This window comes from Amblyomma mixtum, chromosome 4 (genome assembly GCF_055824585.1).
Source record: "Amblyomma mixtum isolate Tamu chromosome 4, ASM5582458v1, whole genome shotgun sequence".
In the NCBI taxonomy this organism is placed as follows: domain Eukaryota; kingdom Metazoa; phylum Arthropoda; class Arachnida; order Ixodida; family Ixodidae; genus Amblyomma; species Amblyomma mixtum.
The window spans coordinates 38,919,732-38,934,188 of NC_143015.1; the positions used below are offsets into that span (position 1 = coordinate 38,919,732).

The following is a 14,457-nucleotide window of genomic DNA, read 5'->3' on the forward strand; positions in this document are numbered from 1 at the left end:
GGCAGAGGCTATTCATAAGTAAATAAGCACATGCATATTAAAGAGAGACCACTCAAGGACAAAGGCAAGCACGGATGGTGACTGGTTTATTTGGGTTATTGGGGTTTAACGTCCCAAAGCGACTCAGGCTATGAGGGACGCCGTAGTGAAGGGCTCCGGATAACTTTGACCACCTGGGGTTCTTGGTGACGTTTTCCCGACACATTTTTACACAGCGCGCCGATGGACGAAGCGTTTTAACGGCGTTCCTCACAGGCTGATTCGCTTTGGATACACAAATGACAAAACAAAGCAAAAATGTAATCGAGGGCACTGGTGGCGTGCTCCCGCTATAAAAGTGCCACAAGTACGAAGTAAAGTTCTTAATCAACAATTTCGCGCTGCGAGACTGCATGCGACGAAAGCCACAACAAAGGACAAAGGCATTCGAAAGCACCACTAAGCCTTGCCTTCAGCAACATACCAGACCTCCTAACTTCCAAAAGCTTACCCTTTTGGCCGCAAAACACTGCATTTTTTCTTCTAAAATCTTCTCACGCCGCTACGACGAGCAGAGGGACGAGGACGAAGAAAGCACCCACATCAGAACCGTGTCGCACACTAGAGCCCGAACGGACGGCGTCCGGCAGGCTGGGGAAATAAAGCCACGCACTGTTCCAAGTCAACTGAGATGTTTTCACTGCTTATAACACTGATTCCGGCCACACGCTTTGTGTGAACTGTCATACACAACTGTCTTCAGCATTTGTCAGCATGTGCATCGCAATGACAGCACGGACACAAACTCGAGCATCGAACTTCGCGGTGGCGCCGTGGTGGCTATAGTGAACTAGAATAGTTATAGTGGTGGCGGCCTTCAGGTAGACTCAAGCGCGTCAATACAAAGAGAAAAAGCGGTATATTGCAACACTTTGAAGGTAGCGCTAGTGAAGAGATCATTTTCTCCAATTTCAAAGGAAGTGCGGTTCGAACTCAGTTGAACTATATTCAGAAGCAAAGTATTACCAGAAGAAATTTGAAACCGTAAGTATTGTTTCCTGCTTGGTTTCCTGTCTCTGTTGAATACACAAGGAAATAATATAATCAGTCAATGTCTCACGAGATCTCGAGAAAGAACTGAGGTGTGCTAAATAAAACTTGTTTTATTTCGTCTGTTTGGAAAATAAAACACTACCTTAAAGTATTTTTTGAAGTTGTTAGGTATTTTATTATTCGAAAGATATTACCGACTTTTAATGTGGTAAACCACGACTGCACCATGGCGCCTGTTCAAGTTTGTCCAAAGCTGCGCGTGCCCGCCTCCATCGAAAAACTTGCCAAAGCATGCGTGACAGGTGCGGGTCTTCATACATTGGAGCTGGTCCTGACATGCAAGCCTGTTACTGCCTTGTAAATTCAAGCGCTAAATGCAAGTTCCCAGTCTACATGACGGTGCGCGGGGGCCTTGTCAACGGCAATAAGGTATGCTACGATGGTAATGCTCTTGCAGTCAATTACGCTGTTCCGTTGAGTCCTTTCATTTTTTTTTTCTTAATTTTTTTTCGCTGTACTGAGTGCAGGCGCTATGCATTCATCTGCTTTAATGTTGATGATACTGCGACATGAGCCGCGGCATGGTAAGTTGGGGCATTATTTTTTGACAACTGCATAGCTGCCAGCGCTGAGCGCGTGACGAGAGACGTGCTGAGAGGTGCGGGCTGTCGTTTTGCAAAACCGCGTTAAGCCGTAGCAATAAGTGTCATTCGCTCGCAGCTACTACTTTCCCAAAAAGAGTGTTTTCTCTCGCCACCAAATACAGAAAGCTGCTGCTGTTGCTACTGCCGCTGTGACCTAAGGAAGTGCATGGGCCTGTCGACTGTCCCCCAACCGGGCCACTTTCGCCGTCCCGTGCAGACTGAAGAGAGAAGAAAGAAGAGTCTGTTAAAGGGAAGACGCTCGCCGCAGACTGAAGAGAGATGAAAGAAGGGTCTGTTAAAGGGAAGACGCTCGCCGCAGACAGAGGAGAGATGAAAGAAGGGTCTGTTAAAGGGAAGACGCTCGCCGCAGACTGAGGAGAGATGAAAGAAGAGTCTGTTAAAGGGAAGACGCTCGCCGCAGACAGAGGAGAGATGAAAGAAGTGTCTGTTACAGGGAAGACACTCGCCGCAGACTGAGGAGAGATGAAAGAAGGGTCTGTTAAAGGGAAGACGCTCGCCGCAGACTGAAGAGAGAAGAAAGAGGGGACTGTTAAAGGGAAGACGCTCGGAGCAGCAACCGCGTTCGCCAAAGCGGGGAACACGAGAATAAGTCATGCAGGTTTTAGAGCTTTCAAATCTGCCACTGACCATAGCTCTCAGTGTAATCACTCCGCCCAAGTAACTGGCTCAGCCGTACAATTTCCACGCTGGATGCCGTGCAAGATTTTTGTTGCAAAGTTCATTGAGCGCTGTGAGATGGTTTCCAGACCGGGTCACATGAGGGCAGCCTTCTAAAAGGGGTAAGCGCTGAAAAAAAAAGAAGTTCAGCTAGACTTGTGCATAGGAGGGGCTGCATTGCAGAGTCTATTGTCCAGCAGCGCATGATGTGCTCGAACATTTGCATACGAGTAGGGCGCAACGGCGCTGGGGAAACGTTTTCTGAATTTAATTGAAGTCACAAGAAGTATAAGGACACCAAAGTTTTAATTTTAAATGCACTCACTACACAGAGCAATGTGTGAAGTAAAATTTCAAGCTTTTTAAAGCGCACGACTACTTTTATGTTACAATTTTTCCGGGGACCTGTGTGCATGGTGACAGTGCTGCCACTGCAGACTGTGCAGCTGCATTCTGTAGTAATTGGTGCCACAAGTTATAGTTGCAAACTGCCTTGTCTAATCCGTGCGCAGTATCGGAGTTTCACTTCTTGTTGGGATCAAGATCGAAGTTCAGGTCCTTTGCCTTGGTTTTTCTCAAAACCCAGCACTATCCTTGGGATTTACAAAGAATGATTGGCATGTGTTTTTCACTTGCTTTATCACATAACAGCTTCAATCATGTGTGCAGATAGTGCAAGTTTATCACCTCTGGGCAAAAGTTTTTGACTGGGAGTATTAGCAGCTCATGCATGCTCTAGACGTTGTGCTAGCACTAATGACAATGCCTGAAGGAAAAGGCTAGATTGATACACATATCCAGATTTCACATAGTGTTTCCTGCATGAAAGGTGCTAAACATGTGTATGGAAAAAGTTGGAAAAATGAACTTAGAGGTAGCTTTTACATACCCAACAGGCATACCTCAAATTTTAAATTGAACCCCTTTTTTATTTGATTAAGCAGCAGACAGTGTTGGCAGTGCAAGAGGTATTTAAAGGTTGTTCTTGGTTTTTCCCGAAACAGCTGAGAAAAGAGGGCGATAAAAGCTGGGCAAGTAATTTTGAGACATAGTGCAAATAAAGATGAACAAAACAACACATTCTATGTTGTTGCTCACTCATCCTGTGGTGCATTTGCTCATAATAGGAGTCTCTTAATAGGCAGTTCCAGCAACTTTTTGTCTGAACTCGATTTGTATTGCTGAGGGCATTCTCATCTGAATACATGACTTTGTTTCTTTAAATACTTGAACAGTAATTTCAAATAAACAAAAACTTTGAACTGAAATTGAAACTCCCTAACACGGCCTGGAAGGCTGCTTTGCGCGATGCCAATGAAGACTCCCCCTTTGGCAGGCGAGCCACATTTGCACGCTGCACCATAACCGAATCGGCGACAGTACAGCATATACAAAGACTGACTTCAAATCTGTAGTTCTTTCTCCATGACCTCCAGTGGTGCAAATGACAACTGCTTAGGTAAGTTTAGTATAATTACTCTTTTATACATATGACCTAGTGTCAAAAGAAAAGTGATCTGATCTGGGTGGGAAAAAAACAACTTGCCATGGAAGTTTTATCGGCACCTGTGAACATCGAGAAATGACCGGAGTTGCCTTTTAACAGGGGAGAATGCATATCAGTGCAAATTTCTTGGGTGTTTTGTTATCACCACCTTTTCCTCTTGCGCTGCCCAGGACCTTATCGAGATATGAGTGTGCTGGCATGCCACATGAACGTGGCCAGAGGATACAGCAAACCCAGTGGCACCTTCAGCCTGCTCTAACCTAACCTTGCTCCATTCAGCCCCTTCCCACGTGCCTTGAAATCTCACTTGGTTTTAAGGTCACTGGTGGTGGAAGTGAAGCCGGCCTCTCTCTGGGGCCTCGCCGGCGGCGGGCTGTGCACAAAGAGACTCCCAGCCTGGTGCCAGGGCCGACCCAGCTGTGCGCTGCGTCTGTGCATCAGCCAGCGCAGCCTAAGCCCTGTGCAGCTGTGTGCAGGGCTGCCTGCTGGGCCGGCCGACAAACCCTAAACGCGCAGCATCACTTGTGTCCAGAGATGCCAGTCCTCTCTGAATGTGCATCTTGCACAACTTGTGATTGTGGCTTCTTCCCACCAGTCGTGCACACTGTGTTCTGGCAGCCCAGCATAAACGGTTTTTTTATTCAGTTTTTATTTGCTTACGTACCTTGGAAGGGGCTCTGTGGACAACTCCATCTGCTTTATTTTTCGGACTAAAAATCATTTCATATCTTCGCGTTTGCCATGCAGCAAAAAATGCATTTATCAGTGAGAAAATTGCATTTAAAATTTCCCCGGTACTCTGTTCAGATGTGTGAGATGTCACTTTGAAAAAGGACTCGGTGATCACGGTAGCCGCACCCAGAAACACCAATCAGTGCACAGCAATTTGCTTTCAAAATCAGCCGGTGGTGTATTTTATTTTTTATTAAAGCTTCGTTTTCGGCTCAAGTACCATCTTTGTCTTTAGAATGCAGTTTTCTGAACTTCAGTTAGCCTAATTGTCCCATTATTGGGCTGCACGTAGCTGTCAGGTGGAATCATTATTAGTGAGATGCATATGCACTGCCATTCACAGCATCTTTAGATGATCGTTTGGTAATTTTTGTCTAGTGAGCGCTGACACATGCCTGCAAGGTCGCACTGCAGCTCTTGTCATTCAGTGCTTAAGGTCACTTGTATCTGCCGTACCTGTGCGTATTTGTCACATGATGCTGTCATTAAGACGTACAGCTTTGCTCTTCACCACGCTTTTCAATTTTGCCCATACATCTCACTGAAATCCAGCACTTTGAAAACCTTCCCTGCGGATGTTTGGGTAAAACCAGATCACTTATTACATCTATCGCTTCACACATAGAGGAGCTACAGAGCAATAAATTTTGCCTCGCTAGCTAGCACCTATCTTGAATAGTACACTCGCCGCCCAAAGATTTTGCAAAGCAGCTCTGTGAAAGAAACGTAACTGTAGCTTGAGATTTAAATTCTGCACTGTGTAATTGCAAAAACAGAATTATGCTGTGAATCACTATTCCTGAATGCATGGGTAGACAGCGTCAAAATTTTTTTGCTAATACTGCCTTCCGCAAATTTTTTGCTGTGGGTGTATGTGGCCACACAAACTGAACTGGGATGCAGACAAAAGAAGTAAGAATTTGTGAGACATTTTTCGAACACACACATTTTAAGCCGCCGTATATAAGGTGCTCAGCTGCCAACCCGAAAGAGCCCAGGTAGTCAAAGTTATGCAGAGCCCTCCACTATACCATCCCTCATAGCCCGAGTCTCTTTGGGACGCTAAACGCCATACAGCCAAACCAACGTTATACAGTCATGCCCCGTTAATACGACCACCGTTAATGACCACCTTGATATGGATGGCTCGAACTGTAGACAGTTTTTCTGGGGACCAAACTTTTTTCATGTATTCACACCTCATCAATATGAGAACTTGATGTACTGACAATGGACAGGATGAAAATGCACGACGCCCATTGGGACCCATGTATTTTTGTCCCGTTAAAATGGACAGCGAGGAGAACAAAATCCTGAGTGCCTCTACCACACGTTCCGCCCCTTTAAGTGCTGAACACCAGCAAAAGGAAATGTATGTGTGCAAATGCCTTAGTAATGGCTTTTTATGCATGTCTGCTTTGATGCTTTCCAGCAGCAAGGTACTGGTCAAAGTGCCTTACCATTTGTCGCATTGTATGAATGGCTGCAAAAAAAATTCTCCCCGTGTGCTGTAATAACCACATTCAACAGCTGTCAGCAGAGTGAATGCAGAGTTCTTGCGATGTGAAGAGTTCTAGTATGAGATACTGCATATCACTTCAATACATTCCTTTGTGGTAAAGCCATATTTTATTTATTTTACATGCTGTGGTCACCCGCTCAAGCCATGGAACGTGCTCTGTTGTAAGCTTTCTTCTAAAGCCTGTTGTATTCAACAAGCGGACTTGTTTGTTCTCGCAGTGCTTGTGTGTACTTAGAAAAATGATGGGTGTCAGTTTTCACTGTTGCTGCTGGGTCAGCGGCTGTGCATGTTGGCAGCAAATAATTCCTCCTTGGTTTCGCACATTTTGCATTGGCAGACAGAGCAGGGCCCACAGTTCCTGCTGCTAGAGTGAGCGTAGTCTGCCTAGGCTGTTTTGACTGGTGCAAAGCCATCCCTGCCCATCATGATTCTAAGCCCCAAGAAGCTGCAGGTGAGGTATGTGAAAGGAGCACACATTTGAAGTAAACAGCCTAGCATACCCCAGGAAGCAGTCTCATTCATTGCGAAAAATGAATTGCAAAGGACCGTTGACATCTGCGCATTAAATGAGTTGCAGCAAATGCAGCCACCCTAGCTTCATACTTGGAACATTGAATTTGCGCCAGTCCAAAGACTCAAACATGCAGCAGATAGGACATGAAACACTCTCGGAATTCATCCATGAAACTTTCTTCTCGTCATTTGCCCTGCACGAAGCCAAACAGACGACACCCCCTTCAGCAGCATGTTTGGTGCACATGCTCGTTCCCTCTCCCGATTTACACTCTACTGTGCCAGGTAGTCGATACTTGCGCGATACTGTCGAGCCCACTCGTAACGAATGTGACAGTCGCGTGGGTTGTGTTTGTAAGTGGACTTTACAGTTTATAGAAAGGACAAAGTCCAATAAAACTGCCGTTTGTTTCTCAGAAAAGTTTGTTACCCATGTCTGCTTCTTCGAATGAGAACCTTTCACAACACTTTCCAAGCTCTGCAGAGCAGTAATACATGTTTCTCGCTGAGCCCAAGCAGCAAGCTGCTTTAAGTGCACAATTTAGCTAATCGCTATTACAGCAAACGTGCAACTGGTGGAAGGTGGCCTCTTCGCTATCATATTCTTGGCAGTCGGAGAGTGCTCATAATCTGAGCAGTGGCTTCATCAGTGCATAACTTTTCAGTGTCAGAGTTATGATCTGCATCTCATGGAGTCTTTGCAGGCAAAATAATGTCCGGCCATCTGTGGATCAACAACGCGTTGCAAATCCACATGTCTAATGCAGATGTTCAACAATGTTTTGTGATTTCTTGGCCTGTAAATCATGCTTTACGAAAGCAATTTCCGATGCATCCTGCTGTCAGTCCTGTGCACACGGCCTTAATTACGCAGCAGCAAACAAAGATACCGGAACATTGCCATTAATTGCTATCAGCATGCACCTGAATGGCGCTCTTGCCTGGTGGCGGAATGTTGCACTCTTCATTCAGTGGCAAGAAGAGCGTTGCCACTAGTCAGAGAACTAGTAACAGCATTGAAAACAAAAGCTAACCTCCCCAGCCTTGAATCTCGTCGAAAAATAGCCAGACTCTGCCTTTTCCACAAGTTTTATCATTCGCATTTCGGCCAATCCGTTATCACCCCTGCATACCGCCTTTCACTTCGCATCAGTCATCCGAAAGCTGTTCATACACCTCGAGCATCTACTTCTGCGCACCTAAAATCATTCTTCGCCCAGACCGCAAGAGATTGGAACGACCTCCCCGCTGAAGCTTTTATCCATCCTGGCCTGGAATACTTCAAATCATTCATCACTGATTTTTTTCAATGATATGTATGCCCACCCCTCATGTAATGCCCCTAGTGGGCCTATGAGGTACTAATAAATAAATAAAACAACACTTGGTGTGTTGCAAAGCTGTCAAGCACGAGCAGGCAGTCCTATTTTTTTTTCGCTGTATCATGGTTGAACTCTACAAGCCACTCTAGGAATGCATTATGCAGGCCTTTGTGTTCAGCCTGTAGCATATGAGAGCACACCTCCCAAAATATTGCAGTTTTTTAGGCTTGCCGATCCAAGGGGCAGTCGTTCACCTCGTGCAGAGAAGCGCATCAACGTGCATGCTTGCAGTACCTTCCATTAGCGCTGTGTCACCTGTTCAAGGCATTCATTTTTGATGTCGCCATCTGTTAAAACTGTGCCGTTCTGTCGGCAGTGTCTCTCCTTTCCTGTTGCCTCTTCAAGGTCCCCAGATTCTTTCCAAGGATGGGTGTTACGGGGGGCGCTCTTCAAACTCCGCGCTTGCCAGGTGTGCAGATTATTTGATTGTGGAGCCAAATCTGACTCCTTTTCACTCGTTCTAACAGAGTTACACAGCTGCACTTGTTCATTGTGCCTGGACGCAGTCCCATTGCCCTAATGCATTTTTTGACAATAGCAGCGTAGCAGCTGCGGTGACTCAGTGGTTATGGTCTCAGCTGCTGACCCGAAAGGTGCGGGTTCGATCCTGGCTGCGGCAGTCTCATTTCAATGGAGGCGGTATGCTAGAGGCCTGTGTACTCTGAGATATAAGTGCACGTTAAAGAACACCAGGTGGCTGAAATTTCCGGAGCTTTTCACTGTGGCGCCCCTCATAGCCTGAGCCGTTTTGGAACGTTATACCCCTATAAACCAAGCCAAACCAGACAGTGGCAGCACATTTTTCATTATAATTGAGTATTCTTAATAACTGTGGCCATTATAAGTAGGGAGCCGCAGCGGTGGCTCAGTGGTTATGGCGCTTCGCTGCTGGCCCGAAAGACGTAGGTTCAATCCTGCTGTGGGGGTCAAATTTCGATGGAGGCGAAATTCTAGAGGCTCGTGTACTGTCAGGTGGTCAAAATTTCCGGAGCCCTTCACTCGGCGTCTCAGCTTGCGTCGCTCTGGGACGTTAAATGCCAATAAACCAAACCATTATAAGTAGGCTCGACTGTACTTTAACGGAAAGTGATCTGGTGTACTTTTTTGACCCAAACAGTTTCTACTTGTGCAGAACTAATTTCTGTTTTCTGGTACTTAAACGTCTTTAAATTAGCATCACGTTTTAAAAGCAGTATTTATTTATTTATTTCGTGTATCCTCAGGGCCAGAGGCATTATTGAGGGGAGTGGTTACATAAATTTCAAGAAAAAGAATGTACAGTGCAGCAAACTAATTAGTAATACAAAAATGATGGCTTCTAGTTATACAGTGTTAGCTGTTGGGTTCTTGGTGTGCTGGTTAATAGTATCATAATACACAACATACAGCGCAGCAATACAGTGAAAAAACAAACAAAATGCTCGTACAAAAAACAACAAAAAATATAAACTCTTCTCACATATATTTTGAAAGCAGCACTTGCTTATTAGAAACAAGACCATAACGACAGACCATTATTCATTCGTTGTCGTCGAGCTCACTTGTAGCAAAGCTTGTTTTTCTATTTAAGTGTGCTTTTCAGATAATCTTCAGCTTTGGAGTTTGCATGAGGCAACGGGGTAGTTCTTGTGAATTATGGGGGAGGGGGGACCTGGCACCGATATGGCAGCCAGACGCTTACATCATATTCTTTCTCGGGTCCTGCAGATGATGGCAATTTTCGATGCTGCCGCGGTATTGACATGCCAGCTGCTGAATGGTGATGCCGCTACCGAGCAAGTCTGTCCTGCTGAACTGGCTTTTTGGACCGAGATTTCACCGCTGGACCTTGCAGCACTAGCGGCGCTTCAACGCTTTGACTGGCAACCCTGGAACCCTTTGCACAAGCGTGACCTACAGAAGCAGCTGTCACGCCCAGCCACACTGGCATCTGGCACCGACATGCCCAGCGTTAATGGAATAAAGATCGGTTACCAAACTCTGGCTTCTCCATGTGGCTGAAGCGGCCCACAAATTTTAGCACGAGAGGGCGCTGCTGTCGAAACAGTCTACCGCTGGAACGCAAGCAAATGATGTGGCCCCAGCTGTCCAGTGTTTTAGCATGCAAACTTCAGGTACAGAGGCTAGAAGGTTTTCCTAGTGTCGTGAACGGCCGCCGTTTCAAGGGGCCCCTGTGAAACCGGTTTGGATGCACAGCGTAGGTGGCGCTGCAGCTGCCAGGCGTGCGGCTTTTGGCGCGCTATGCAAGCCGCGCCGTTCGCCCAGCCAGTTGCCAAGTGCGCGCGGCCGATTTGTGCCATTGAAGGTGATGCCACACATCACGCAACCACATGTGCATCCAAACGCATTCGAAAAAATGCGAGTAAACCTTGCATTTCAGCTGTTCAGTCAGAAGGTACTAAAGGGTATTTTCTTTTACCGGGACCATTTGCAAAGGGACAACGTCAGAAACATCGAACCAACAGAACGGTTTGTAAAACTAATGGAAAGACTAATTTTTATAATGTCATCTAGAATCCCATCAAAAGGCCTTCGTGCTGATTCAAGGAATGGGAGGAACATGCTGCACAGTATGGTGGCGACTTTTTAAGTGCAGGAACTGCCCTTGGGCTGCGTGTAACGCTGCAAAGCACACTGTCGCTTGTAAAATACCTGACCACGTCGCTGCAATACAAGTACTTGTTGACTGCAAACCTAAGCCAAGACAGGATATGGAGAATGTATTTGGGATTGTGCGCCAGTGCTTCGGTTGCAATGATCATCCAACTGTGGGGCAGTTTTTGATAATTATCAACAACCTTTCTTTCTACAGCCTCGCAAAGCCTCCAAAAGGAGCAAACGTACCTGCAGAAGTCGTGACTGCCCTCTTGCAACCATCTGATGTTCCCAAAGAAAAAAATGAACGAATAACTGAACTTGTCGATAATTTACTGGATGGCGGAAACTTGGCTTCTGCTGCAGAGCTGCTCGAGGAGCACAGCAGCCTGAGCGATCATCAGGGCTGTGTAGACAAAAAAAGTGACAGCAGACTAATTTTTTATGTAGCTGGGTATGTTGTAAGCAAAATCCTTAAAAGATTTCCTTGCCCCGAATGTGCAACTCGTTTCAGCACTTCGCCTTTGCAAGCCGTGTCAAACAACAATGCCTCACTTACTCGAAATTTTGACCACGGAGGCTTAGTTTATCCATCAAGGCCAATTGAACAGCTCATAGCTAAGCTTGAGGACGCGTTTACGGTGTTTTTCAGCCGCAATGAGCTACACGCAGATAGCATGGTCAGCTTTCTGCATTTTCTTCAGGGACGTGAGCTTCAAGGTGTGGGCTGCGCGGAGCATGGACGTCGAATTACGACAGAAGTGGTCAAGTTTTACGCCTTGACTAGGATGCATTTCCTTGTAAAGTCGGTAAGCAAAGAGCGCGGCGCAGCGAGAAAAGAAAAAGTTGCTGAAAATGAGGCGCTGTCAGTAGCCTCGCACAGGGCGCTTCGCATAAAAAAAAGGCATTAGTACATTGTTGTCATGGAACCTTGTGTAATAAAGACGTTCCACCCTGCAATTTGTGCCGCTTCCTTTTCTCATTTCGGTATCATGTACAAAATGCGTTTTTACGCTTCTTTACGGCGCAGTAGGTGAGGCCTGACGTGACGCTTGCATTTGCTCCTGCCGCAGCACAATGTCGGTGTTACAGCTAGTCCGTGTCGAATCTAAATGAGAAGAGAACCTATGCCAGTGTTTGCACCGTCTTTAACACTTTAACGCCTTGTAAAAGCAGTGATAGCAACCCACACACGATCAACCGACTGAACCAGCGAGCACTACCCATAGGGGCTTCTTGTGCCTGCCCGCACGCCAGCGGGCGGCAGCGCCATCTGCCTTGAGCATAGCAAGTTATTTCAGCTGCGCCGGCCCGATCGCGACACTAGGAAAACCTTCTAGCCTCTGTACTTCAGGAGTGTTAAATAACTGCCATCCCAAATGCCACACTTACAGATGTTTATCTTAAAGTCTGAACCATTTGTGGCTGTACGCTAGAAACCTGTGCTGCAGCATCTAGAGTGATACAAATGATCGTTGCTAGGCCAAAGCTACATGATTTTTTGAAAGGAACTTGCTGATACTAGTTTCTTCATCGAAGCGGCATATATCTACTATAAAGGTGGAGATCAGATCATCTCAAGGTTCATCGTGAGTACTTTAAGCCGAGGTCAGTGCGAAGGTCCGGCATGCGTTTCTGCAGTTCCTGCACCACTGCATAATTGTTTAAATGACAAATTATCAATGAGATAATTCCACCTTTACTGAACAGCATGACTTGTCCTCAAAGCATTCATGAGTCTTGGACAGTGCATTACTGCAAGGAAAAGCACGCTCGACCATGCAAGCAGGCCGGTCGGTAGCCGCTGCGGTGCGGTCAGGTGGAACGAGACGGTACCAGTTCCAAGTGAAAGGCGCAGCAGCGCAGCCACGCGGCAGCCCGAGATTTTGGCACTTCCTGCTTCGCGTGCTCTGCTGGCACGGGCCTTCCCTCGACCCACTACCCCTAATTTAGTACACTACAGCATGAAGGAAGGAAAACTCAAGAGAGGCCCTCGCTATCCGAGCCGTACACTAACAAGTGTGCTGGAAGTCGCGCTTTCGCAAGGACTACTGGGAGTCTGGCCGACGGCGCAGCCAATAGTAGCGCCGGGTGCAGCAGCGTCGTCTGATTCAATGCCTGCTATGCAAGCGCGCCACGACGGCGGCCAAGTAGAGGGGGAGCAGGGGGGATCTGGCTTCAAAAAATGTGACGTAATGGCCTCTACTGAGTTCACTCCTTCCTCCATATTGGGCCTCTTCGATTATCCGCCTCTGGCTGCCCGCGAGCTGCCAGAGCACAGCGCTAGACTTTCTCTGGCTGCTCCGCATGCATGTAGTGTGCTACATACATGCTTTCGTTAGGTTGCAGACAAAGTGCACGTTTGGCTGAATGTGCTGGCAGCCCCTGCCCCACCGAGCCCGAGGAGTTGTGGCCTCGAGCCAAAGTTCTGTTCCTGATTGAAGAATATGAAAATTTCAGAACAGACCCTTCTAAACGCCTACAAACTGAAAGACAACTCTGGGAAAATTTGGCCGATTTGGTGAATTCAAAATTTGGATGCCCTTTAACTTATTCGCAAATTGAAAACAAGTGGAGGGGTCTTGAGAAAAAATATAAAACTGTGTGACACCATAACAGCCGATCAGGGACGGACCAGAGAACATTTGATTTTGAAGATTGTTTATAGAGCATGATCTCGGTAGAGTCTACTGAATGGAAAACTTATTATGTTTTCCTGATTATATGCATATGTGACATTTGCCCCTGAAGCAGTTTAGTCATTCCACAAGCCTGTGAAGAATTTTGCGACATTTTTTTACTTTTTGGGTCCCGGTAGAATGTGCAACAGAATAGCTGTACCAATTTTGGACATCTTTTTGAACGCAGGCAGCAAACATCAACACATCTGGTTTAAGAGCATATGGAAAATGCATTGAAAAATTCGACTTTGTGTAGAAATGAGTGCTTTTTCTTGATTAATGTGGCCAACATGTGAAGTATAGTGGCCCAGTACACACACAACACAGCAGTACACACTGGCACATGAAGTTTAACACTATGGCATCACTTATCGAAGGCTTCATGTTTTGAGCGTTAGTCTGTCATCTCTCACCATTCAGAATTACTGACAATAAAATGCTCTCATTTTTTTAATGGATTTTGTGACATTTGGAAGGGCATTAAAGCTGTTGAATTTAGTTAGCACTTCTCGAAAAATTCTGTGCTCCAGCTTCTTTGTAAACATAGATGTGGTGTCAGCATTATAAAGTTGCTTCTATTTGTTTCAAATGGCTGCTTACGGCACAAGGATAAACTAGACAGATTCATTCCATACGGTAGACCTTTTTCAACAAAATGGCATAATAATCTGCAATTGAAATTGAAAAGCCTTTGGTGCACGTTAATTCTTGTACTCTAAAAAGTTTAAAACATGCTCCAAACTGAGTTGTTGCTGTCAGGAGAATTATGTGCAGATTAAATGACTAAATGAATGATAGTGCCCTTTGTGTAGAGGTTACACATATGCACTACAAAGTCTGTTTTTTAGTGCAAGGCATGCATAATGATGTCACATTATTTTGCCACCAGTAGCCAGGCTGAGCCTGCAGCCATCCCCCGGCCTGGCCCCAGCAGAGTAAGTGGAGATGCCACAGCGAGCCCAATTCCCGGCAGCTCACAGCCAAGCACGAGCAGGGGCAGCACTGCTGGAGACTCGCAGCCCCCAAGTCCCCTGCAACAGAAACCAGGCCCAGCCAGGAAGAGGCCCAGGACAGATACTTCTCGTGCAGTGCTCGAGAATGCCGTCGACCATCTAGAGGTGGCTGAAGCTAACAGACAGCAGCAGCACAGGGAGCGCATGGCTATTGGAGA

At 46.3% G+C, this 14,457-nt stretch overlaps 1 long non-coding RNA gene across 1 annotated transcript; it reads left to right on the forward strand.

The window, feature by feature from the left end:
• The first annotated feature begins 1,251 nt into the window (after positions 1–1,251).
• On the forward strand, positions 1,252–9,988 carry LOC149346282 (uncharacterized). Its single transcript, XR_016292368.1, has 2 exons — positions 1,252–1,461; positions 9,718–9,988. It is a non-coding gene; the product is annotated as an uncharacterized LOC149346282 (long non-coding RNA).
• The last annotated feature ends 4,469 nt before the right edge of the window (positions 9,989–14,457 follow it).